Here is a 26,823-nt window from a genome sequence, read left to right on the forward strand (position 1 = left end):
CATTACATGGCATCTTGAATGCAGCAATTGCTTCCAGCAGATATTCACTGGGTTGATTCTCAATGCTTTATACAAGGAAATGAAATGTCTTTTCAAAATGGCATTTTAGATGGATTGTCCAGTCTCACTGGCAGCTTTGCTACGTGACTGGCCTGCAGAGATCTCTTGGAGACACTTAAAATGGCATTAACAGAATACAAAGCTTATTTACATAATAGTGACCATAAAGGTTCCTTTTTAGAAACACCGCGCAATGTGCTTTTGTTCTGAAGGGTTCCTCAGCAAATTGCTATTACTTTTCCTAACACTTTTCAAGAATAGTAATTTTAAATACAAACATCACTGTTCTATTCGAGATTTCCCCATTTATAAAAAATATATTCACAAAGTGATCACGAGGAGAGACTTTTCTGTTTAAGGACTTCAGATTACAAGTGGCAAAGAGACTCATCTGGTATACAAATTTGTGTTAAGCATGACAAGAGTTCCATCCCTACCAATGTTCCTCCATCTCACTCTTATGCTTCTGTGTAGAGTGGGACTCATCTAGCAATATCTTTGGCAGGGATGGGGAACCAATTCCCTCCAGATTTTGTTGGAATCTAACTGCCATCAACCCCAGCTAGCATGATGATGGGATAATGGGAGCTCTAGGGACGCAGGTGGCACTGTGGGTTAAACCACAGAGCCTAGGGCTTGCCGATCAGAAGGTCGGTGGTTCAAATCCCTGCGATGGGGTGAGCTCCCGTTGCTCGGTCCCTGCTCTCGCCAACCTAGCAGTTCGAAAGCACATCAAAGTGCAAGTAGATAAATAGGTACCGCTCTGGCGGGAAGGTAAATGGCATTTCCGTGCTCTGCTCTGGTTTTACAAGAAGCGGCTTAGTCATGCTGGCCACATGACCTGGAAGCTGTACGCTGGCTCCCTCAGCCAATAAAGCGAGATGAGCGCCGCAACCCCAGAGTCTGCCACAACAGGACCTAATGGTCAGGGGTCCCTTTACCTTTACCTAGTCAAACAACATCTGAAGAACCACAGGTTCTTCATCCCTAGCCTATTTGATATAGGGCCCCTCATTCTGCCAATCCACTAATGGGGGAAGGAGCCTCTGGTCGGCGCTCATGTTCCCATTTTCCCACTTTCTTTCCTACCTTACAGCTATTTGAGGCCCGAGCTCTTCTGCCACCTTCTTCTCTCTATTGCAGATGTTAATAATGTGCAGCTTAAAGTGACTGGATGCATAAAAACTGGTTCGTTTTGGGAAATAAAACATTGCCAAAGCCCATAAGTTTAATTAAAGCTTTACTTTCTCCAAAACAGAACATAAAACAGTAAATCCAAAATATCCAGAAGATCATGTGCAAGTCCAGTAATGACTCAGCTGAATATGAAATATGAAATATGAAATACTCCAAACAGATCTAAAATCAAAGGTCTGTCTCTCCTTACTGTCTCCATTTTGCCTGTATTCACTCACTGGAGATGGTCATTTACACGTCTTTACTTCCACAGAGCCTGGGAACAAAGAATTAAGGCAACTCTCTTTCAAAATGGAGATTTGCAACCAAATACCTTTGTCACCTGATTTAAGGTTAAACACTCACGTTAGCTAGCAGAAAAAAAAACAGTAGTTAATAATCAACCCATCAAGGAGTTCAGAGACCACTTAGTATACTCCAGTGGCATTTTCTGATGTTAAACTTTCTCAGCAATACACACAGCCATTCACTATTTCAGTGTCAATTAAACAATGATACTAAACACTTCCATGGTCTTCAGGCTTAGCACCTTAATTCAGTACTTGCCACAGCACAACCCTAATGCACTACCCACACTAATCTACTCCAAAGGAGGAATCCTGCACAGACCAACCAACCCACAGTCCCAACAATCCATTAGGTTTTGAATGTGCAAAACAGCCGGGCTTGCTTTAACATTTATTATATTCTGATTGCACCTATAAATAATTCCAGCACTTTTTTGTCTGATGATAAAAACTATCTCAAAATACTTCTTGTAGTTGACAGGCATGTACAATAATTACTGTTCAGCAAGACCTCTATTAGAGTACTGGGAGCTACAGCCTGAGACAGTAATCCTGACTAAATTAGCTGTAGCTGCAGCTCTTGCAGTCAATTATTTCGGCTAATAACAATGCACAGTCTGTTCCACTGGATATATGCTGGTGAATACAGCCAGGAGTGTGTCTCTGGTTTCAGAAAGCGTTAAGTAAACTTCAGCCAGCCTCTCCAACTTCTGCACTCGTGTTCCAATAAGACCTCCAACACCTAACAATACTGACTCTTGGGTGTGATTGTTCAGCTTAGCGGTTTATCCATCACCTGTCCATATGCTGACCTTTAAGGCAGCCAACTCCTATTCAGAAGGAAGTGTGCATCTGGTGGGGCAAGTTTTACAGCAATACTTTTTGTTCTGCACAAGCAAAACACAGAGACAGAAGCATATGGTATTGAAACCTTGGCAATCCCCTATTTTATGCTTTTCCTCCTTGCTACCGTTTTTTTCACGCTGTGCTATCTCCTGCCAAGGGTGTTTCTCGAGGTCATCCTTTGCCAGTTCATGCTGCATCTTTGGATAGCCCGTGATATGGTGTGTCCTTATCCTTCCTGCTGCAACCTACATTTTAAGATAACAGGGATGAGCCAAGCGCACAGCAATTATTGTTAACAGGAGCTGGAAATCCCTCAGACAATTGTGGTAAAGGCAGCCCTTGTGATCTTTTCACCCCGGTTTTCTCCTTTCTATATAAGCAGGAAAAAATGACTCTACCAGGACTTTTGTCAGTCTTCCAGTGTCCCCCCCCTCCCTTTCTCCATACTCATCAAACCTCTTTATTTTTCGGTGCAGTGCTAATGCATTCCGCTTGGTCATCAGAATCGCTATACTAAACTGTTCTCTGTCTTCAGTTTCCAGGTTGAGTTGCAGCTCTATTTAACACTCCATTTTGGATTGCTTTGCTGCTGAGTCAACATTTGAGCAGGCGTGGATTGGGTAATATGGTACCTTCAGCAAGTACAGCATTTGGCACCCCCACTAACTTTGATTAGGTACCCATATAAATAATACCGTATTTTTTGCTCTATAAGATGCACCTTTTCCCTCCTAAAAAGTAATGGGAAATGTGTGTGCGGCTTATGAAGCGAATGCAGGCTGCGCAGCTATCCCAGAAGCCAGAACAGTGAGAGGGATCACTGTCCAGCACTCCCTCTTGCTGTTCTAGCTTCTGGCTTAGCCTCTCTGTCCCTTCCCCCACCTCCCAGAAAAGCCCGCAAGAGCCGCGTGGAGTGTGTGGGGAGGCTTTTCCCCCAGGAGGGAGAAGGGCAATCCATCAGTGACGGGCTGCCCTTGTCCCTCCGTGGGGAAAAGCCTGCAAGCGCCGCACACGCGGCTCGTGAAAGGGAGCGCTGAGCAGAGCCTGGGATGTATACAGGCTCTGCTCAGCACTCCCTTTAAATATTTCTTTTCTTGCATTCCTCCTCTAAAAACTAGGTGTGTCTTATGGTCAGGTGTGTCTTATGGAGCGAAAAATACGGTAGATTATGAAGATGCACCCCTTCAGCTTTGTGCTCTGTGCCCACACCATCCTAAATCTGAATCATTTGAGCTTTATTCCTATGAGCTTCCAGCTTTGGCTATCCAATGAATTCTGTGCATCCTGAACTTCTTCCAAGCCATGCCATAACTCCCGCTTTGCCTTACTTTGTCCTGCTTGGGTAACAAATACCAAAACTACAGAGAGACCTGTTGGAATGTAAAAGTGCTGTCTAAAGTGTATAAAATATTACTGGAACGGGAGACAAAGGATGAGCAAGTAAAATCCTCAATGATACACTGGGCAATAGATATTGGTCATAATATAGATAAGAAGCATGGGAACAATTGTGGAATATTGTTATAAAATTTACAGCATGTTATGGTCTAAGAGAAAATTATATGAAAATGATATACCAATGGTATCAAACACTGAGTAAATTGGCAAAAATGTATAAATCTAAATCAAATAAGTTTGGAAATGTCAAGAAAAAGAAGGTTCTTTTTATCATATGTGGTGGTCTTGTAGTAAGGTTAAAGCTTACTGGGAAATGATATATAATAAATTGAAAAAGATGTTTAAAGTAACGTTTGTAAAAAAAAAACACAACCCAGAAGCTTTCCTTTGGGAAATTATAGGGACAGAACTACCCAAATTGTTGTACAGAAACTTCTTCATCTATGCTACTATAGTAGCAAGAATGGTACTTGCCAAAAAATTGGAAAGAAGTAGAAGTTCCAGCAAATGAGGAATGGATACAAAAACTTATGGAATGTGAAGAAATGGCAAAACTTACCGGAAAAATAAGAAATCAAGATAACAAACTTTTTATAAAAGAATGGAAATGGGTTATTGAATATTTATAGACAAATTGTAAACAGATAAGAACATTGGCAGGATTATTGTAATAACCTGCAGTTTCACAAGAGTATGTATTTAAAGTAGATGAATAAATGAACAAATTAAGTTAATTTGGATATGCAGAAGATATTAAAATTAAATTCAAAGAACTGCAGAAAGAGGGGAAAGGAAGTCAAGTTTTGAAATGTTAAAATGACTGTAAAATTATTGAAATGTATAAACCTGAAAATAATTTTTTATAAAAAAAATTGCCCTGCTTTGCCTTGCTAAAACCTGGAATCTGCCCTACTTAGCCTCATTTGAATCAGCTTTGCTAGAGCTCGAATGGTTGCAGAGAACTCTTGTTGGAATCTTCACACTGTTCCGACCATTGCTTTCAACAGAAAAGAAAATAAGACAAGGGATGAAATTACACCTTCAAATATGAAGCTTTCACATCCTATCACTGTAATCACATCCATTGTTATTTCACATTAATTAGTGGGAGGCATTTTTCAGCTGGAACTCACTGGAACTCAGTTCCGGCACCACTCAGGTGGGCGCCATTGCCCTTATAAGAGAACAAGGGAGGCATTCATGGTGAGTTCCAGCACATCTTTTTCTAGAAACATTTGTTGTTGTTTAGTTGTTTAGTCGTGTCCGACTCTTCGTGACCCCATGGACCAGAGCATGCCAGGCACTCCTGTCTTCCACTGCCTCCCGCTGTTTGGTCAAACTCATGCTGGTAGCTTCGAGAACACTATCCAACCATCTCGTCCTCTGTCGTCCCCTTCTCCTTGTGCCCTCCATCTTTCCCAACATCAGGGTCTTTTCCAGGGAGTCTTCTCTTCTCATGAGGTGGCCAAAGTATTGGAGCGTCAGCTTCATGATCTGACCTTCCAGTGAGCACTCAGGGCTGATTTCCTTCAGAATGGAGAGGTTTGATCTTCTCGCAGTCCATGGGACTCTCAAGAGTCTCCTCCAGCACCATAATTTGAAAGCATCAATTCTTCGGCGATCAGCCTTCTTTATGGTCCAGCTTTCACTTTCATACATCACTACTGGGAAAACCATAGCTTTAACTATACGGACCTTTGTTGGCAAGGTGATGTCTCTGCTTTTTAAGATGTTATCTAGGTTTGTCATTGCTTTTCTCCCAAGAAGCAGGCGTCTTTTAATTTCGTGGCTGCTGTCACCATCTGCAGTGATCATGGAGCCCAAGAAGGTAAAATCTCTCACTGCCTCCATTTCTTCCCTTTCTATTTGCCAGGAGGTGATGGGACCAGTGGCCATGATCTTAGTTTTTTTGATGTTGAGCTTCAAACCATATTTTGCGCTTTCTTCTTTCACCTCTTTAATTCCTCCTCACTTTCTGCCATCAGTGTTGTGTCATCTGCATATCTGAGCTTGTTGATATTTCTTCCAGCAATCTTAATTCCGGCTAGGGATTCATCCAGCCCTCTTCATGGATCACTGCCTTGCTGTGGTGAAGGGGCTTGAATAACTCAGAGAAGCTATGAACTATGCCAAGCAGGGCACCCAAGATGGACAGGTCATAGTGGAGAGTTTTGACCAAACGTGATCCACCTGGAACAGGAACCGGCAAGCCACTCCAGTATCCCTGCCAAGAAAACTCTGGAAACATAACACTGGGTAAATCTCAGTAGTTTCAGCAACCTTGGAGGTCCATTCCCTACCGTTAGCTTTCACCGCTCTGAAAAGCTCAGATTTTATAACCAGGTTATCATATAAGTCTTGTCTTGTTAAAAACTCTTCAGTGCAGCTGATCTTAATCACTTAGAACTTAACCTTCATTTGGATGCTATAGAGCACTTAAATATTTAATTGAATAAGAAAATCAGGATTACAGTCTCCATTCAGACACATAAATCATCTTTTATAAAAGTCTGGGTGCATGGTTGTTCAATTGCCACTGACTTTAATTAGATATGTGCCATTGTGAGGATAGTTCTACCGTGGGTTTGATGGGGAGGAAATCACAGTAGGAAGAAGTCAAAGCAGTTGTATGACCTTGCATAACCTTGGCTCTCTTGGCACTGCTACCATTTCCCTTTTGTGGTATTTCAAAAATGCCTACCACCAAAGGCTGCAAACCGGCACACATTTAGTTTGCCTGAATCCAGCTGAAGTCAATAGAACTGAAGTGTGCTGATCCCAAGGGTTAACCATGCGGCAAGGTCTGAGTCCAGTCCGAGGTCGAGGGTGCGGTATGGAGGCTGTCCGTCAAGGCTGAAGCTGGGTCCAAGGCAGGGAGTCGGGTGAGGTCAGGAACTCTGGCAGAAGAGCAGGACAGGGTGCAGGCAGGAACAGGCTACCAGCAATGTTGCTCCCACAACCTGGGACTGGGGCTGGCTGGTTTTTATCTGCCCCGAGGCATAGGGCAGCCCCGGTCCACAGGTGACTTGCATCTCCTGGCCTAGAGGTGAACACTCCTCCTGCAGGAACTTAGTTCCCTCTGCCTATCTGCCCTGAGCCTCTGCAGCTCAGGAGAGGCTGGAGGGTTACCAGACCCAGAGGCAACCTCAGCTTCCCCTGACAGGGCTGAGAGTGGAGCACCTGCAGGCAATGGGTCCTCCATCATCTCAGGAGCCAGAGCAGACTCAGCTGGTGCCTGCACCTGAGGATCCAGCACAGGTGAGGACCCTTCAGGCTCATGCCACAACCCCGGCTCAGCTGGTTCTGGAGGCGGGGAATCCTGTGCAGGTTGGGATCCCTCAGGTTCAGCCTCCTAGTCTGAATCCCAGGCCATCACATGAAGTAGCTTACATGCAGTTTTCCATAAAGGTAAAGGTAAAGGTACCCCTGCCTGTACAGGCCAGTCGTGTCCGACTCTGGGGTCACGCGCCCATCTCGCTTAAGAGGCCGGGGGCCAGCGCTGTCCAAAGACACTTCCGGGTCACGTGGCCAGCGTGACAAGCTGCATCTGGTGAGCCAGCGCAGCACACAGAAACGCTGTTTACCTTCCCGCTAGTAAGCGGTCCCTATTTATCTACTTGCACCCGGGGGTGCTTTTGAACTGCTAGGTTGGCAGGCGCTGGGACCGAGCAGCGGGAGCGCACCCCGCCGCAGGGATTTGAACCGCCGACCTGACGATCGGCAAGTCCTAGGCGCTGAGGTTTTACCCACAGCGCCACCCACGTCCCGCAGTTTTCCATACCCATTGCTAAAGGGGAATTAACATGTAGTTTAGCAAAACTGCCAGGCTCCAGTGAAACTAGGGTTCTGTATTTTTGAATGTTGCATTCAATACCAAAACAGTGAACAATTTTTAGGAAGCACTGCGGGTACCACGCTGCCTTAAACTTTTTATAATGGTCTCCTTAGATACCATTTTAATATGGCTACAGAGTAGGGAAAGAAATGGCATAATCTGGAGGGAGTAAGGTGATGAAGCTGTTGGGTTTCACTAAGGGCCCTCCTGTCTTCCTCACAGCCCCCAACCCAATAATTCAAGCACTGATCCAGACCTTTAGGACAACTCACAGTTATTAAAAACAAAAAAACAGCACCACATAAACATTATCCAGCTCCTAACAGTTTTTACTGAAGGCTTTGGAGTTGTGATGAAACCTTTGGAGTTACATGATCAATTTTGTTAAGCTGTTTATTATAGTAAGCAATTTTTAAAAAAAGGAAAGATTGTTACGTTATACAGTAGTTGACACTTACAGCCCCATCCCTATAATTACTATTTTGGAAATTTCATTATAATATATATTATAGATGCACCATCTCATTAGTAAGAGAAGTCTTGCTATTATGCTCCCCTTTGCTCAAAGACTCTTGCTCAGCTAAGTAGATCACATTTGCTTCATTTATTCCTGTACTCATCTCTACATGCCTTCTCTTAGGGCCTTTGTTGTCTATCAAATGATCTTCTGTAATCCCAACTTATGCTTTTTATTTTGTGCATTTGTTCATAGGTGGATGCACTTGAGTTCCAGGACAACAAAATCTCCCATGCAGGCACACACATACTTCCTTTCCTTTGCAGAATATTACCATGCAATTGACAGTCAAGAAGGCTATCAGTCAAGAAAGGTGGGAAAACATAAATGATGCATTACACCACTTTGCAAACTTATGCGCAAAGTCAGACAGGGCGTTGGAAAATGAAAACATCACTGAATGAATAACAGGTTGTAGTGCAAGGATGCAGAGTGATTCAGCTTCATGAATTCATAAGAGAGGGAAATTGTTCTCTAAACAAAACAAATATAGGAAGGCAAATTTACAGTTCTGTAATTAGCACTCTGTGTAATGAACAGCCCCTTCACTTAGGCAATGCTCTCCTCATCGTGTTGATTTGGGTCTTTCCCTAGAAATTCCCATCCACCCAAACCCACACTGTCAAGATTTCCAACTTTTGACTTCCAAATATTGCCCAGCCCCCAGCGGAACAAGGCATAACAAAGAGGGCAAGGAATGGGACCTAGAAAAATGTGAGCCAACCTAGGGAAAACACACAGAGGGTTATGGCAGTCCTTATATCCAATTATTAGGGATGCGGGTGGTGCTGTGGGTTAAACCACAGAGCCTAGGACTTGCTGATCAGAAGGTCGACGGCTCGAATCCCTGTGGCGGGGTGAGCTCCTGTTGCTTGGTCCCTGCTCCTGCCAACCTAGCAGTTCGAAAGCACGTCAAAGTGCAAGTAGATACCTTCCTGCAGCGGGAAGGTAAACGGCGTTTCCGTGCGCTGCTCTGGTTCACCAGAAGTGGCTTAGTCATGCTGGCCACATGACTCGGAAGCTGTACGCCAGCTCCCTCGGCCAATAAAGCAAGAGGAGTGCCGCAACCCCAGAGTCGGTCACGACTGGACCTAATGGTCAGGGGTCCCTTTACCTTTACCCCATTATTACCTGACTGACAGAACAGTGTTTATTTGTTGAAGCTGTGAACAAAATACTGGTTAGTAGGCAGTCTTTTCATTTGTGCTCAGGCAGCTTTTTGACGAATCCAGTAGAATTATTCATGATAAAAAGATGAAGGATTAATTTGCCCTTTTGCACCAGTTCTAGGATGCAAGTTCCAGCCCCAACACTGATGGGACCACTTCCTCTGCTTGGGCCAGGAATATCATACAGTTACACAATGCAGGAGTAACTGCATCACTCTCTTGGGAGAGAATGGCAAGATCTATGTGGGGTTTTTTACCTTACAGGGTGCCACACAAGATCAATGCACTGCAAAAAGTGCTTTTTTCCAGGACAGTGATCTTGCATGGCACCCCAAAACGTGTGTTATGGGGCACCATGCCAGACAAAGTGTATTCCAAAATTGTGTGAGATGGTTGCGACCATTTTGGCCACTGCCCTCTCGCGGGAAAAAACAGGGTGTCCCATTTTTCCCAGGCAGTGGACAGGTTATTTGTCCTGATTTTAACATAGTTTATATAAAGCTTGTACAGTGGAACCTCGGGTTGCGAACGTGATCTGTGCGGGAGGCACGTTCGCAACCCGCAGCATTCGCAACCCGCTTCTGCACACGCGCAGCTCATGATTCAGCACTCCTGCGTATGCACAAAGCACAATTTAGCAGTTCTGCACATGCGCGAGTGCCGAAACCCAGAAGTAACCCGTTCTGGTACTTTCGGGTGCGGTGCGGTGCACAACCTGAAATTGCGTAACCTGAAGCATCTGTAAGCAGAGGTACCACTGTACTTGAAACTCTTCACTTGACTTAAAGTGAAGTATCAGCTATTGCCAGCCTCAGTCTCTGTCTACATGAGGCTTAGGCAGAAAGACTTTAAAATGAAAAAGTAACAAATAATTTTCTTGTTTGTTTGTTTGTTTTTAATGACCATTTTGCTTGCTACAGGAGTTCTGTTTACAAGTCGTGACCATAACTGCATCTTTGAAGTCGCTCTCATAAATGGAAGTGTCACTGTTTTCGAGTCTGATCTCCACCCAGGAGAACAGAAGTGTGTTTGCAATGTGTTCTTATTCACTAGCTTGCATCTCTTCAGAAGTTACTGAAGGACTGCCTGCTCAAAGGCCTGTTAGCTTCAATAAAGTGTGGGGTTTGTGGGACTGGTTTAAAAATTTGGATTCACCCAAACTTCATTCCTTAAAAAAAGAAGAGAGTTATTGTGGCAGTTTAGAGACTTAATAGATTTACTGTAGAACTCAGCTCCAACAAAGTTTATGCTATAATAAATCTATTTGTCTTCAGGGCATCACAAGGCACTGTTATTTTTGTTGCAGCAGATTGGTGTACCTACTAACACTTTGCAAAGCTCGGCCATTGTTACATTTAAAGTTTAAGCTGCATTTTAATATATTTAAAATTACCATTCTCCTGTTATTGACAAAGCTGGTTTTCAAATTGACTTCTTTTTTTATATTGAGTACAAATATCATACATATATAGTGTGCAAAGGCAGTCTTGTGTAGGAAGCCTAGGCTGTTTCTTGTCAGAAGGTTGGAAGACCAGAACAGAATATAGGGAGTTGTTCTCTACCTAATCTACACATTTTGCTGTGTATTCACATTTTCTGTGAATAATACATGTACGCCAAAGGATCTTTTAATCTGCCGATCCAATTGGAGAAAATCCATAGTATTGTTACTAACCATTGCTAGTATTCTGGCTATCTTGTTTATTCAAAAACAGCACTACCTTTTTCCATGTTCTATTTATTAGTGCTTAATGAATAAGCAAGGCAGCATAACAATGCTTTATATTCATACAAGATGGGCTTATTGGGGGGGGGGGAGAGAGACATGCCTTGCGCAATGCAATGACCACCAGTATAAAATCTGTTGGCTCTTCACGGTATCCATAAAGAGGGTATTGAAAAAACTTAAGATAATTAAGGCCATTGGAGATCGAAATCCCAAAATATACATTTTTAATGACCAGCTTGGATTGCCCAGAATGCTATTTGCCATGTAGCACATAGGAGAGCAGCTTGTTGCTGATTATGGTGACAAAGTAATGCACAACCTTACATTAGGCATGCAAAGACCAATTCATGCATTTTTAAACAAGCAATGCTAGGAACTGTATACTGTCTAAGGCGATATTTCCAACGGATCATTTAAAGCAGGACTCATATGCCTTTTAATAGTGAAATGTATCCATTTTCCTGGCCATTCTGACTGAAGCTAGATGTTTGGTGGCAAACATGGGTCTAGAGATCCAGGCTGTTAGTGCATAAGCACCAACTCTTGGGGTTTATTTTCTCTGTCTCAGCAGAGTTAAGCAGAAAGTCTTTCTGCATCTCCACAGCCATGGCAGTCTCTTGGCAATTCTCTTGGCAAATTACCAAGGAATAACCACCTCACCCATCCAGTTCTTCTCTAAAGTCTTTATTATTTACATTACAAGTTGCATAGCACTCCTGGTCTACATATAAAACTAGAAACAAAACTATTTACAGATCTCTGCTTCATCCAGACTTCCACATATTCTGGCAACCACAGGGACCAACACTGAGTGCCTCAAATTCAGCTCCATCTCTCCAGACATGCCTTGATGAAGACACCTGTTGCTCAAGAGAATCCTCGTTGCTAAGCAGATGTTTCAGGCGAGCCTCGAGGATGCGCTTCAAGCCGGTGCTTCCAGGCTCGTTTCAAGTTGATTTTGGCAACACACCAACACAGGTTGATAGACCTAACTGCAAAGCTGTGTGGCTCTTCCATTTGCACCCGAGAATTGGAGAGAGAAAATGTTGGAATGGCCTCTTCTTCGGCACAATTCCCCCCCCCCCCGGATGCTTGTCCCCTGCAGATCACACTTCTCTTCACAGCAGAAAAGAATCAGTCCAAGTTCCTAGCTTCATGGAGGCTGCCAAGCTCCTAGTTTTACATTTAAGCGTGTTCTCCTTCATGGAGAGTACGTGTTGCGGTGGGGGCCGACAGGACACTCCAAAGTTGTGGGGCGGGCTAATTGATCGTTGTGATTGGGCTTCCCTTGTTGTTGGGAAGAAGTTGCCATTTGTTGATTGACAACCAGAAATGCTATAACTCCCTGCACGAGACATAGAGCTTCCTCTTTTCACCCCGTGCATCGGATTGCCCGTCCCCCCTCCCTATATTTAGGGTTGTTCACTTTGACCTTGCTATGCCTGTCATGGGGTCATCTGCTTTTGGGGCAGGGGTCCGGTAGGAATTTTGTCCATCTGGCTGATTGGCTGGGGCCATTTGGTTTTTTCCTACTGCATAGCAAATTGTCACAACTTGTAAGGTTGCGGTTAGGCATTGGTTTATGGTTTGGTTGGTTGAGGGGCATGGATTGGCTGTGCCTGCCCCTCTAATGCTGCTGCTGCAAGGGATTCCGTTAAAGGAATACAGGGGCTCACTATTGCTTTTGTCCACCCTGTTAAGGGGCTCGGGCCATGCAAGAGCCCCTGGTTGCATTTGGGGAGGGCTGAGGGCAGGTTCCATGCTCCGTCGCAACCCCCAAGTGTATCCCCCTTTTCTGACTTTCGCAGGTGTACGGAATGTCAGTCTGTCCCCCACGGGGGAGCAGTTAGTTGCAACCAATGCCTAAGCAACCACTCACATTTTTGTATTTTAATAAAGTTGTGGCCAAAATTATGCCAAAAACCTTAAACAAAAATTTCTGTGTGATGTGTGAGTTATTGGGGTGGCCCTGGGGACCTCGACATGCAACTGCTTTGGGTGCTTCAGATATGAGGCTAAGATCAGTTTTGTTTGGGACTGGTTCCTAGTGCAAAAGCAAAGCCTATATTATTCCTACCGTACATCCAGTTTCCCTTCTGAATGCATTTTTCGGGAATCTGAAGTGCCATTCTCTTTGATCATGACTTCTTTAATAATGTGCAGCATCTTTCTCTGCACAAGACAGTGGCATTATCATTCCTAAGATTATTTTTGAAAAAAGCATAAACATTATCGTCCCTAAGATGGAAGAAGGGCATTTCAAAGTGGTCTACAGCAAAGACCAGAGAACAGTACATATTATGTCAATAGCTGTGGCAGGTTTAATTAATTAAATAAATTCCTTTCTACAGACCGAAGGCATTTTCTTTTCCTGGATTCCTGATTTTTTCAGAGACAATTTACAAATGTAGATTTGTTCCGTTACCTGCAAGCACAGCGTATCAGCCACATTTTTTTGTTGTTTTTAAATACCCCATGCATTTTTCATGCCTCTAATGATCCAGCTGTCAAGCTGGCTTACCAAATCATTTTTAAAATAAAATTAAAAAAAAAACACACCCAGGCATTTCATCTCAATTGTTGGGGGGAAAATAGTTCTTCATAGCATGATCTCAGTGGTAGCAGTCAGCCCGTCACCAGGTACTGAGTCAGGTACTAATGATGAAGAATAAAAGGAAGGAGAGCTACATGCAGCAAATCAATGCCCTACTGCGCAACACACATTGACCCTCAGCATGAGGAATCATGGCTGGGGAGAAGATGAATTAGACAGCCTTGCTTTGGCTCTCTGCCTAACTAAGGAAGAAAGAAAAAGTGTCCATGAGGGGGGAGGAATAGAACCCCTTTCTGTCCACATTATGAAAGAGAAAAGGAGCATGTGTTTAATGCATTTAGGGAGAATGAAAAAAATTGCATGCTCAATCCAGGAAAATCAGAGTTTTCAGTAAAGAAAAAAGTATACGTAACAACAACAAAAAGCCAAGATTTTTATCCTTAATTAAATTTGTATTTTTATTTGTAATCCATATTCCTAAGTAATTCACTTTATTTTCTATTTTTAGTCCTGTTGTTTCCTCTAATTCCTTTTTCCTTTTCTCGCCTATATTTTTAGTTATCAATTTCGATTTATCTTTGTTCAATTTGAATCCTGCTACTTCGCCAAATTCTTTCATTCTTTCCAATGCTTTTTTATACTTTCTTTTGGTGTTTTGGTTGTAATGATCACATCGTCTGCAGATGCTCTTACTTTGTAACACTGTGTACCAAGACATATGCCCTTTATTTCTGTGTCCTTTTGAGGCTGCTTTAACTGGAAGAGCAATGTAGCTCCTGGGAGGAAGAAGTCTAATTCAGTTTGCAATTAAAGGAGAACCTACCTAGATGTCAGGGACGTGGGTGGCACTGTGGGTTGAACCACAGAGCCTAGGACTTGCTGATCAGAAGGTCAGTGGTTCGAATCCCCGCCACCGGGTGAGCTCCCGTTGCTCGGTCCCTGCTCCTGCCAACCTAGCAGTTTGAAAGCACGTCAAAGTGCAAGTAGATAAATAGGTACCGCTCTGGCGGGAAGGTAAATGGCTTTTTCCGTGCGTTGCTCTGGTTCGCCAGAAGCGGCTTAGTCATGCTGGCCACATGACCTGGCAGCTGTATGCCGGCTCCCTCGGTCAATAAAGCAAGATGAGCGCTGCAACCCCAGAGTCGGTCACGACTGGACAGGGGTCCCTTTACCTTTACCTAGATGTCAGGGACTGACCAGATGAGGAGGAGTGTTGGAGTGTTGGAGACCTCCACCCCAAGAGGCTCCTGGGCAGGAGGAAGATGAAGATAGTTTGGACCCAGGTTCGTGGTGGTGATAAACGGGACACACCCCAGAAGCAGCAGCAAAGATCTGGGAAATAATGGAGGATGAGGAACAGCTAACAGATGCTCTAATTCTGAACAGAGACAGGACTCAGAAGTGGCAGAAGCAGTACAGAAGACAGTTGACACCATGTCACTTGAAAGCTTGGTAGAGCCTCCTCCTTCTCCTAGAACCAGACACTTTCTTTGTGTCTCAGAACATAAAGCCAAACAGAGACAGAAAGATTCATTTGCCTGGCACTGTAGGCAGCAGGAAGGGTTTGGAAGCTAGGAAGCACCCGAAAGGGTGTGTGTGGAGTAAGCACTCTGAGCAACGTCTTGAGACTGAGAGAGCATAATTCATGATCTCTCTGTGTATCCTGATGATTTAAATAAAAGAACGGGAAGAAGCTCTCCTCATCTCTGATTTCACTAGGCAGTTAGCCTGTGAGTCGTGGCACTAATACACAGCTTCCAGAGCAGTGTGTGAACCAAAACCCAGCCATCCTTTGAAATTCTCGCTTCTCTGAATTTTCGCGAGCTGGTTCTGCAGTCATGTAATGTGTACAAAAACATATGTTAGTAAAGTGTACATAAAATGTGTATATTTGTGAAAATAAGAAACAAAAATGGGGAAATTGCTGTGGAGAAAAATGTGTTTATTAGAAGTTTCCACTAAAATGTTGGTGAATTTTCATGGATTATTTATTTATTTATTATTTAAACGAGCAAACCGACCAAAATGGAAATGTAGAAAACTGAATACTGGAAAATGAGAAACTGAGAAAAACAAATCTGACAAGATTTGGCCATCGCTAGCATTCCCTATATGAAACATAAAAAGGTTATTGTAGAGCCAGTCTCACTTTGCCTATGTGACTGTGGGTGGGATCTGGGGCAGAAGCTACTGATAATCGCATGAGTTGCAAGATGTGTTTACATGGGATTATATATAGCAGGAATGGGGGAATGGCTGAACTACAACTCCCATCATCCCTGATCACTGGCCACACTGCTTGGGGCTGATGGGAGGTGTAGTTCTACAACAGCTGCAGAGCCACAGGTTCCTCATTCCTCAATAAAGAGAATCCTGGTTTAGTTCTTGTCACTAGAGCCAGAGAGCTACTGTAAGCTGACCATTGACAATGCTAGCTGGTGCAGATAGGAGTTGTATTCCAAAATATCTGGAGGGCACCAGGTTGGAAAAGGCAGCCTTAGACACTGCTGGTATGTCTTATAACAAGAGTAGGCTATTATAAGTTATTAAATATGAATTCCTTGCAGATGACCACAGTGCCTGGAGACTGGCAATCATGTCATGTATTCATAGCAGTGACCAGAGGAGGAATGACCACCAGGAGGAGCGCAGAGAGAGGAAACACCATAGTGTACCTGCAGCAGCAAAACCAGACGCCTTCTTCTGCCCCAGCTGCAACAAAACATGTATCTCCCATATCATTCTCTACAGCCACAACCTTCCAACAGTTTGAATTCACCCCCAAAAGGTGCACTCCTCCATTGTCTCTTGAGACACAGGGATGCCAACCATAGCAATTTTACAGTTAGAATAAAGAACAAATCGTTTTGAATTTGATGGCTGTCTAGAACATGTATTGTATTGTATTGTATTGTATTGTATTGTATTGTATTGTATTGTATTGTATTGTATTGTATTATCGTATCGTATCGTATCGTATCGTATTGTATTGTATCGTATTGTATTGCAAGATTGTTTGGGAATATTATTCCAATCCTTGTCCAATCATTGGCTGCCAGTTAGTTTCCAGGCCATTTCAAAGTGCTGGTTTTGACCTATAATGCCTTAAACAGCTCAGGACCACAATACCTCAAGGGCCTTTTATAAATAAATATTGTTTATTTATAAAACACGTTATTTAGAAAGGCACTGTACAACATGATATCACCGAGCTCTCATGTGTTCCATTATCTTACCCTGATGTATTTCTTCCCCTTTTGGTGGTGCTTGTTACTCAACTGCTCTGTCTCCCGCCAGTGAGAAACTTGTGCTCCACTTCACATTCTATCTGGTCTTGCATCTCTGCACCTTTCCAAGACTGATCTCCCACTGTAACTTCACCTCCGGCTCCCTGCATTCTGGCTGCCACACTCCACTGCTTGGCAAGGAACAACTAACAAGAAGGGTGACTCGAAGTGACAGGTTTGTAATAAGTACAGCACCCGATCATGGCTGCTCTCCTCATTTTAACCCTGTTCTCAAATTTCTCTGCGCTCGCTTCTGTGCCTCCTGATCCTATAACTAAACGCTCTCGAGCCACAACAACGGTGGAAATAAAATGATTTATAATGATAAGCGTTGGCTCAGCTGACCTGTAATACTGGAGGAATGCAAGTAATCACAGATGCTCTTGTTTTTCAGCATTTTGTCTTTAGAAATGATAGAGGTCTGCTGAAGTGGAGCCTTTCAAAACTGCCAGAGCATCACACTGTATAATACAGATGAAAATTCCAACTTACTCTGACCCGGCCTTCGTATCCATTAATACAGATAAGCCCTCAGTTGTGATACAAGAGTGAGTCATACAAATCCCCCGTTCCAAATGTACCTGCCGAGTGGCACTGTCACAGACATCTAATGGTCCACCATCAAGGTGGCATTTTAAGCTTCCGCTCCTTCTGACATTGTCCCTCAAATGAACAACCAACAATCTCTACATATGACAGAAGGAGACCGGATGCCACTCATTGTTCTTGACAGAGCCGTGGACTGCAGGCATGCTGCTTTTGATATCTCAACCAAGGGATAGGTCTTTTATAACGTTTAAACAGAACAGAGCTGATCAAGCGATGATATGTAGTCCAGGTCAAAAAATTGGCCTCTTAGCTTTTGCCAGTGTTGCCAGGGAAGATTAAAGGAGGGATAGAATCCAGCTTCCCACTATAGCAGATTGGTGTATTATTTTGACTGTGTCAATTTACATCAGCACCTAGCAGCTAGTTTACAGAAGCAACCAGCGAGGAACTCATAGTTGGAAGCTTACATCTGCCTACAAATGCCCATTAGGTAAAGGTAAAGGGACCCCTGACCATTAGGTCCAGTTGTGGCCAACTCTGGGGTTGTGGCGCTCATCTCGCTTTATTGGCTGAGGGAGTCTGCGTACAGCTTCCGGGTCATGTGGCCAGCATGACTAAGCCACTTCTGGCGAACCAGAGCAGTGCACGGAAATGCCGTTTACCTTCCTGCCGGAGTGATACCTATTTATCTACTTGCAATTTGAGGTGCTTTCAAACTGCTAGGTTGGCAGGAGCAGGGACCGAGCAACAGGAGCTCACCCATGGCAGGGATTCAAACCACCGACCTTCTGATTGGCAAGTCCTAGGCTCTGTGGTTTAACCCACAACGCCACATTAGCTGAGTGTTTAAAGTTTCTGTAAGTGCATATAAGTCTGTTCTATCAAAATCACACGGACTAACTAAAGCAGTTGAATCTACATTGGTCTGCCACCTTTCTCAGAGACTTTCCCCTTTTAAAACAATGATTTCTGTGCCCCTTGGGCAGCCCACTGACTTGGCCCCAGCTGAGTCAGGTAAAATATCAGAGGTGACGCTTTCCTGTCAGTTTGGGAAATAATGTATAGCAATACTGACCCACCTTTGAAAGCTCAGAGAAAAGTGTTTTACAAGTGCCAAATGGCATCAACATTGCTGCATGTTGTTAAAAACTGTAGCTGTTGATTTTCCTCCTCTCTGCTAGGAAACCATGAACAGCATCATAATAGGTAACCCAGTGCTGTTATTACATCACGGGATTGCACTGTGAATGGTCTTAGATGCTTGATGAAGCCTCCAGGTAGGGTGGGAATGGAAAGAGTGCCCTGAACTGGAAGCTAACAACTGGCCAGCATTAACTCTTGAGGTCCATATACACCTTGACAAGATGTGACAAATGGTCCAGCTATTATTGCCAGGTATGTGGGCTGCCCAGGCAGAGCCTACTGCACTCCAGAATTGTTTAAAATATGGCAGTCCCAAAAACACCTTGAGGAAGTCTCTGGTTTATGAATTCCCTGGGAATGTGCAACTGCAGCTTGCATAGCCTGGTGCCCTCCACATGTACCACACCTCCCCTCAGCCCTGACCATTGGCCTTGTTGGTGGGATTTGTAAGAGAGAACCAGGCTGGGGAAAGCTGAGCTACTGCATGGGATGTCGTTTTTAAAATGGGGGGGGGGGATCTGGACCGTTTAGCAAGACTTCACCTTGCCTTCTCCAAAGACATGGGTGCTGTTCAGCTAAGTTCTCCTCAGAGCAGACCATGGCTTGCCCCACACCACACAGAGAAGCACACAACATAGGGACCTAGGGCAGCTTTGGGGCAGATCTACACTCATGGTTTTTAACATTAAGGAAGGGTTTAGGAATGGTTTTCATAACCTAGATGGACACATGGTGTCCTACTTTTTACATTAATAATGCGTTATTACCTTGTCTTATTTATCGCTTGATTTTTAACCATTTTATGCTGCTATATCAGTGAAGCACTGTTCATGTGTCCCTATGTAGCATTTTACCTTTCTTCACTGCTTTCAAATGCTGACCCCCACCCCCTCCGATGGTATATGAGGGGCGGTGTTCAATTTCATTTAAATTGAAAGGCTGACATGCGGAGATAACAAAGGACATGGAAGGAAGGAAGGAAGGAAGGAAGGAAGGAAGGAAGGAAGGAAGGAAGGAAGGAAGGAAGGCTTACATTTGACGGGAAAAACAAGGTAAAATATATTTTAACTAACAAGTATGCCCTGTGATGTTTTAGAACAACATATTTAATATCGTTCTAATGGGGGAAATAACGTTGAACAGGTCAGTGTAGATCCAGCCCTTGTGGCCCTCAGTAACACTGAGAGCCACATGTTCCCCACCAGTCAATACAGGGTCATGTTGCTTCTATGTATAGCAAATGTTTTAACAGCATATTAAGTCAGGATGGGGTTTCATAGCTAGAACAAACCATGTTCTGAGTCTGGAATCCAATGTTCACATCTTTTATTCATCGATTTCCTTCAACGTACCCAACAACACCCCCCTTTTGGAATCCTGATTATGGAAACATGTTTTGTGTGCTGCAGAACAAACATGAAAACTAAATTCAAGACACAGCCTTCACGACATGGTAGCTTTCAGGCACAGCTTCTGCGCCTTTGTAATAAATTCTGTTTGCTGATGTGGTGACGGTGGGGGGAACATAATGCATTGTAATTGGATATTCTGGAACTCCTGTGCACAAACACGAAATTGGCATAATTAGGCTTTCTGTCAGAAATAGCTCATTCATGTGTGGTTGCCTAAGAAAAGCCCTACTTTGGGAAAAACAAAATCCCTTCTTCGCCTCCTATCAAAGAATTCCTATGCTGATAGACGACAGCAAACACTGTTGGGACGTAACCCAGTAAGTTGCTGTAAGGGTGTGGTTTTATTAAAAGGACTTCAGTAGAAATAAGTATTTAGAGTCAGGCCTACCAGATTCTTTCATGGCTGCCTGAGGCAATCTGCCTTGTGGAGGGAGGAGAGAGAGAGAGAATTCATCAGTGAAACCTGGGATTGGAAGTACCCCAGTTTCTGAATTAATTTCTTAGAATCGTCAGAACGAACGTGGAGCTGATTTCTAAATATTGTAGTAACCTAGGCTGCATGTGCTCAGACCTAAGAGTCAGAGAACTGCTTAAGCACCAAAGCAAATAGGGTGGTGTAGTAGTGGCCCCTGCAGTTGGCAGAAAATATGAAATATGAAATATGGCTTGAAAGGCTTTGTATTAAATCCTAAGGGTCCTGGCTTTTTGCCTGTGCCTGGTCAACAGAGCAGTACTGATATCTGAAGCTGCATTGATTTCAGGCTTCAGCTTCACAAGCCCTCATGCCTTCAAGGCATGGACTTCAAGGACCTTGAGTTGCAAAGTAGGTCTAGATTTGAGTACTGCCACCTGTAGCCCTGGGTCTGCCAAACCCTTATTCTTCCTCTTTGCTCTTCTGTCAAGAGAGGCTCTGTTTTTCTGGCTAGAGTGAAGAAATTGAGATTGTATCCCAACAATGGAACGCCCTCCGATCAGATGTCAAAGAGATAAACAACTACCTGACATTCAGAAGACACCTTATGGGAAGTTTTTAATATGTAACGCTGTACTGTTTTTAACACTTGATTGGGAGCCGCCAAGAGTGGCTGGGGAAACTCAGCCAGATGGGCGGGGTATCAATAATAAATTATTATTATTATTATTATTATTATTATTATTACTACTACTACTACAAGACAGAAGTATTGGTGTGCAGCCTGGAAGTCATTTTGGACTCACAGTTGTCCATGAAGGCACAGGTTAATTCTGTGTCCAAGGCAGCTCCCATGGAAGGGACCATGAGGTCAGGAGCTCTCTGCATCAGTTCCATCCTCAGTAGCATCAGAGACAGACAGAGGCAAATATTAATCAGGACAATGAAGGTTTGGATTATAATAAATCACATCTGGACCTTCAACGAGAAGGCCAAGCTGTGGGGAGCCTCACTGTGACAAGCCACTCATGTCTTATCTAGTGCTTGCCTAACACAGGAGATTGACTACATAATCACAATTGCTTTTTAGTTTCATTTCAACCCACCCAGATCTCTGTTCCTCCCACCACATAGCTGATACATGACAACAACCTGTCTGAAACCAGGTAATGAAACTATAATTTCAAATTCAAACACTGTAAGGTCATTCAGACAGACACAAACCTTTAAAGAGGAAGATAAAAACAAGGCATTTCACTCAGTTTTAACCTTTAAATAAAAGATATGCTCCTCCCTGCATCTAGTCCCCCTCCCCCCCAACTCTACATCCATTTGATCCTTTCGGAGGGCCTAGATACTGAATGGCAAACAGAAAGAAATGAGCCAGTTTTATATACACAAATCAAACTCTAATTCAGCTGTCTGCTGCAACAAGGAAGCCTTCTATACTGTGTATTCCATGGAATATTTGGAACATAATGGGGCGGGACATTGTACGCATTTAGGTTTCTAGACCAACTATAATCAAGCAAAGCATTTAAATGTATATCATCCTAAAGTTCAAGGCTGCAGGATTTGTGACTCTCAAGTCATTGCTGGACTGCCTGTTCCCATCGGTCCCAAGCTGGATGGCCAATGGTCAGGGCTGATCAACGTCACAGAATCATAGAACTACAGTGGTACCTCGGGTTACAGACGCTTCAGGTTACAGACTCCACTAACCCAGAAATAGTACCTCAGGTTAAGAACTTTGCTTCAGGATGAGAACAGAAATTGCACAGCAGCAGCACGGTGGCAGTGGGAGGCCCCATTAGCTAAAGTGGTGCTTCAGGTTAAGAACAGTTTCAGGTTAAGAATGGACCTCCGGAACGAATTAAGTTCTTAACCCAAGGTACCACTGTATAGAGTTGGAAGGGATCCTGACCTTCTGCAATGTAGGAATCCCACCCTGGGTGGGCTCAACCACCAACCTTCTGGTTAAAAGCCAGACACACTGACCCATTGCGCCACCTGATACATAGTCCAGCAACATCTTGAGAGCCACAGACTCGTTGCCTCTGAATCAGATATTACAGCTGACACAGCATTGCTGGGGGGGGGGAGGACACCCAGCACCCCCATGTCAAGTTCTCCAACCTCCCATAATAAGGTAAAGGGACCCCTGACCATTAGGTCCAGTCGTGACCGACTCTGGGGTTGTGGCGCTCATCTCGCTCTATTGGCCGAGGGAGCCGGCGTACAGCTTCCGGGTCATGTGGCCAGCATGACTAAGCCACTTCTGGCGAACCAGAGTAGTGCACGGAAATGCCATTTGCCTTCCCGCCAGAGTGGTACCTATTTATCTACTTGCACTTTGATGGGCTTTCGAACTGCTAGGTTGGCAGGAGCAGGAATTGAGCAACGGGAGCTCACCCCGTCACGGGGATTCGAACCGCCGACCTTCTGATCGGCAAGTCCTAGGCTCTGTGGTTTAACCCACAGTGCCACCTCCCATAATACCTACATCTTATAGTGCATTCACTTATCTGCATTCCATTCCATTGGCAGCTGCTGGGATCGGGGAAACCCAAAGTATCACAAAACAGGTAATCTGCCTACATCCTAAGAGGAATGAGAGGTGAACTTGACAGGGGGCTGCTATATTTGCATATCAAATGCCCTTTTCTTCCCAGCCTGAGCCCATGCATACAATATTTGGCTATGGCAAATTCCTCTGACATCTTCAGGATGAAATCCAGTTCTGCTTCCTCTGTCCATATGTGATGAGCCATCTGCCTTTTCTCGAATACTGGAACCTGTCCACTCACTCTCTTGCATTCAGCCAAGGCAATCCATCTCTGGAAGACTCTGTCCACAGCAACGAGAAATTAAGGGGAGCGCTTGGGAAAGAAGTAGGCAGCAGGGAACCAAAACATGTTCCAGTGGACGTGGTGGGAAAGTTGACTCCGGTTAATTGGAGTCCAATTGTTGTTCTGCAATTAAGTAATTAGCCATACCAGCTAAATGATGGATGTGGTGAGCCCTTTAAATAAATTTTACTCCCTAGCAGAATGCCCATCATAATGGATGGTGTATACAAGAAATCAGAGGAGGAGAAAGAGAGTCTGGTGCATTTCCCTGTGCAGATATACATAACAACAATGTAGAACACTCTACTGTTGGATGGGAGACAGATTTTTCACTGCCAACATGTGTAGCAATTTCCTGTCCCCTCTGTGAATGAACAGCAACCATTTAACTGAATGCTCATCTTTACACACTCATTAAAATGATTATCAAGGGAAATCTGAGGTCTTCCCCAGTGCCCCAAAATCCTCTGAGCTCTCTCCCCCCCCAACTCATCTCCCCTCAGTCATGAAATAGTGAGGGTGGTTACAGTTTTCTATCTTGAAGAGTACAGAGAGCTGAAGGACAAAGTTGGAAGAGTAACCCTCTTTCCCACTTCCTCTTTCAGCTCTATGTGCTTCTCAAGGCTCAGTTCAATTCTTGTTTTTAGTCACATCCCTTGGAAAAGTTAAGTGTGTGTCTCTCTTTATGTCTTTTGGGTGGGGGCTGATCTTGTGAAGAGTTCAGAGGAATCCCTAACATGTGTCTTGTGTAGAAATAAGTGAGCTTTCCACTCTGATAATGAGTTTCAAAGCTTTACTGTTGAAAGGTCTTAAATCTAGTTACAATAAGTTACAAGAACAAAATAACAAATTAACACGCTGCAATCAAACAATGCAGTTCAGTCCTCTAAGTCCTTTATTCAGTTCAATTCAGTAAACTTTCCTCTCTCTGGTCCCAGAGAGAGATCCTCACCTTCTTCATCACTGCAATGCTTCTCTGCTACTGCTACTACTAGCCATCTCTGATTTATCAGATTTCTTCTTCTGCTGTGAGAGTTGCAGCTCAGTTTTCCGGATAACGAGTCATTCGTTGGTTTAATTCACCGAGGTGGAAAAACACCAGCCTTCCGCTTTCAACCAGAGTGGAACCTCTTTTTTAAGGTAAACTTCTCTTTACAGCATTCCAAATACAATGCTTTCAAACACAGCATTTTATGTACATTAAATTGTATAACTTTAACAAGTGACTATGGCATTCACTCAAAAATTAAAATGTATCAAGGGCCTAAAAAGATTGTCAAGCCCTGATATATATAGTGCTCAAAGAAGAAGAAAAGGGGGGAGGGAATGAGGGCTCTTTTGAAGGAAGTGGGATGGTTTCAATGGCTGGGGTTGGCAGAATTAGGAAGGTTGGGCCAGATTAAAAAATGTTCCCCTGAAAAGAATTAGGTGGTCATTGGCCTGCCTGATAAAAGTGATCAACAGAACAATGCAAATCCTTCCACAATAATATTGACCCAAACAATGTTGATGAAATTGTTAAAGGAAAGTAGTGTTGTCACCAACGCGATCAGCATTGAACAGCCTCTCCTTTCCCTTTTAGGCTCAACTCTCATTTGTTTTGCAACTTCCATGACACATTTGTGTCCAAAATGAATAATCTTGGAACTTAATAAATATTGTGGTGCACTGGGGTGGGGGGGTTCCTGTTTCTCCAGCTACCGCTGGAGGAGAGAACTCTGGGTTTCAATCATCTGAGATCTAATAAATATTTTATCGGGTTTGCCAATTCCAAGAATATACCTAAAATAATATTACACTTCCACAACTGAAGAATGAATGACATTCTAAATCTAACAGCTTTGCACACAGGAGAAAATAGAAAATCCATCAGCGGAATAAACAAATGAGTTATTTCTTTTCCAAAAATCTTCAGCTTCGATCTATTTTTCTTCACTTCTTATTAGTTTGTAGCAATGGATAGAAACCCTTGCACCCCCCTCAGATAGATATATAGATATATCATTCTAGATTGTTTTCAAGCTAGATTTCTGCATGTACAGCTGAACATATCAGTTGGAAGTTATTACTTCCTTTTCATTCTGTGTATTTCTTTTTAGGGCAGGATATAAAAACAGCAGGATGCTTAGAGTGCAGTCCCCACAGAAAGGAGAGAGTGAGAGGTTCCTAATGCTCTGAAAGCACCATATACAGGTACAAGCTCACAGAAAATCATCCCAGGGGCCTTGGTGCTACCCATTAGGACATCCAGCAATGCAGGCTCCGTGTATGCAGTTATCTATCCCCAAACAATTGGAGGAGATGGGGAAGAATGAGAAACAGGTCAGTCACTTCCTTCTCTCCCATAACTTGCCACATGGTGAGATGCCACCCATTGCCCTCTGCAGAGAAAGAGATTGAACCATTTTAAAGTCATCCATGCCATTATAAATTGACATCTGTTCTAGTTTGGATCTAAACTAGGGTTTAAGGATCTAAACTAGGGTTACCAGATGTCCCCGTTTCCTGGGGACAGTCCCCGGATTTGCAAATAAGTCCCTGAACAAATTCCATCCCTGGAATGTCCCCGGATTTAATCTAATGTCCCCGGTGAATGCAGCAGTAGCAGCCTGGAGCAGTTGGCTTTGGCTGGCTTCAGGAGCTGCTCAGAAGTCCCCATATGATGGTGGTGCAGGGGCTCTAAGATGCAGCTTCCGGGCTGCCTCCACCTTCCCTGACCCCAGCAACTAAGCTGTGAAAGGAGGCTTCATGTTGCCTATCGGAGCAGCCTCCCAACTCCTACTTGCGTGCAAGCATGATCGGGGCAGGGATCTCTCAGCTGTGAAGGGAGGCTTCAAGCTGCCTATCAGAGCTTGCGTGCAAGCAGGAGGGGGCAGGGATCTCTCAGGTAGGCGACGGGAAGCCTCCCTTCTCAGCTGAGGGATCCCTGCCCCCTCCTGCTTGTATGCCAGTAGGAGTGGGTTTGGGGCTGCTTCGATGGGAAGGGAGGCATTGCGCTGCCTGAGCCTCGCTACTGCCGCCACTCTCAGCCCTCCTTCTTTGCCTTCCATACCTGACCCACAAAGCACCACCACCAAAGAACCAACAACTCAGGGACTGCCCAGGCTCATGGAGAAAGGAGATAGAAGCCTCAGAGGAAGGGGAAACGTGGCAGCTGAGGTCAAGGTGGTGGCTGCCCCTCTGCCACCGCCATTGCTGCAGCATCAACGCCCAGAACATGTAGTATGTATGTATTTCAAGTGTCCCCAGATTCATTGAAAAAAATCTGGTAACCTTAATCTAAACCCAGCAACATTATCTTATATTAGAATAATAGAATTTCAGAGTTGGAAGGGACCACAAAGGTCATCTAGGCCAGCCCCCTGGAATGCAGGAATCTTTTCCCCAATGTGAGGCTCGAACCCAGAACCCTGAGATTAAGAGGCTCATGCTCTACTGATCAAGCTTCTCTATAGTCAGGGATTTTCAGGCAGGTGTTTTTCCACCGTGATGAAAAATGACAATGACTGTTTCAGGCACTTACATGTGAAAGCAGAAGCATTTTCTGCATGTTAACTTGGGTCCCAGCATCATTGTGCA

The 26,823-nt window shown here is 44.0% G+C and overlaps 2 long non-coding RNA genes across 4 annotated transcripts; one reads left to right on the forward strand and one right to left on the reverse strand.

Annotated features, from left to right (window-relative positions):
- Nucleotides 1-1,492: 1,492 nt before the first annotated feature.
- Nucleotides 1,493-18,597, reverse strand: LOC307220948. Of its 3 annotated transcripts, none has more exons than XR_013841188.1 (4): nt 18,508-18,596; nt 16,801-17,340; nt 13,116-13,208; nt 1,493-1,513 (listed from the first exon to the last, which is right to left on the reverse strand). It is a non-coding gene; the product is annotated as an uncharacterized lncRNA (long non-coding RNA). The 3 variants fall into 3 exon arrangements; XR_013841189.1 differs by lacking the exon at nt 1,493-1,513 and adding an exon at nt 10,183-10,477 and having other exon boundaries at nt 13,116-13,237; nt 16,829-17,340; nt 18,508-18,597; XR_013841190.1 differs by lacking the exon at nt 1,493-1,513 and adding an exon at nt 10,185-10,477.
- An 83-nt stretch (nt 18,598-18,680) lies between these two features.
- Nucleotides 18,681-25,679, forward strand: LOC307220941. The gene is made up of 3 exons (XR_013841174.1): nt 18,681-18,823; nt 24,183-24,384; nt 25,344-25,679. It is a non-coding gene; the product is annotated as an uncharacterized lncRNA (long non-coding RNA).
- Nucleotides 25,680-26,823: the final 1,144 nt, after the last annotated feature.

The sequence above is a fragment of the Podarcis cretensis genome (assembly GCF_951804945.1).
Source record: "Podarcis cretensis genome assembly, chromosome: 7".
In the NCBI taxonomy this organism is placed as follows: Eukaryota; Metazoa; Chordata; class Lepidosauria; order Squamata; family Lacertidae; genus Podarcis; species Podarcis cretensis.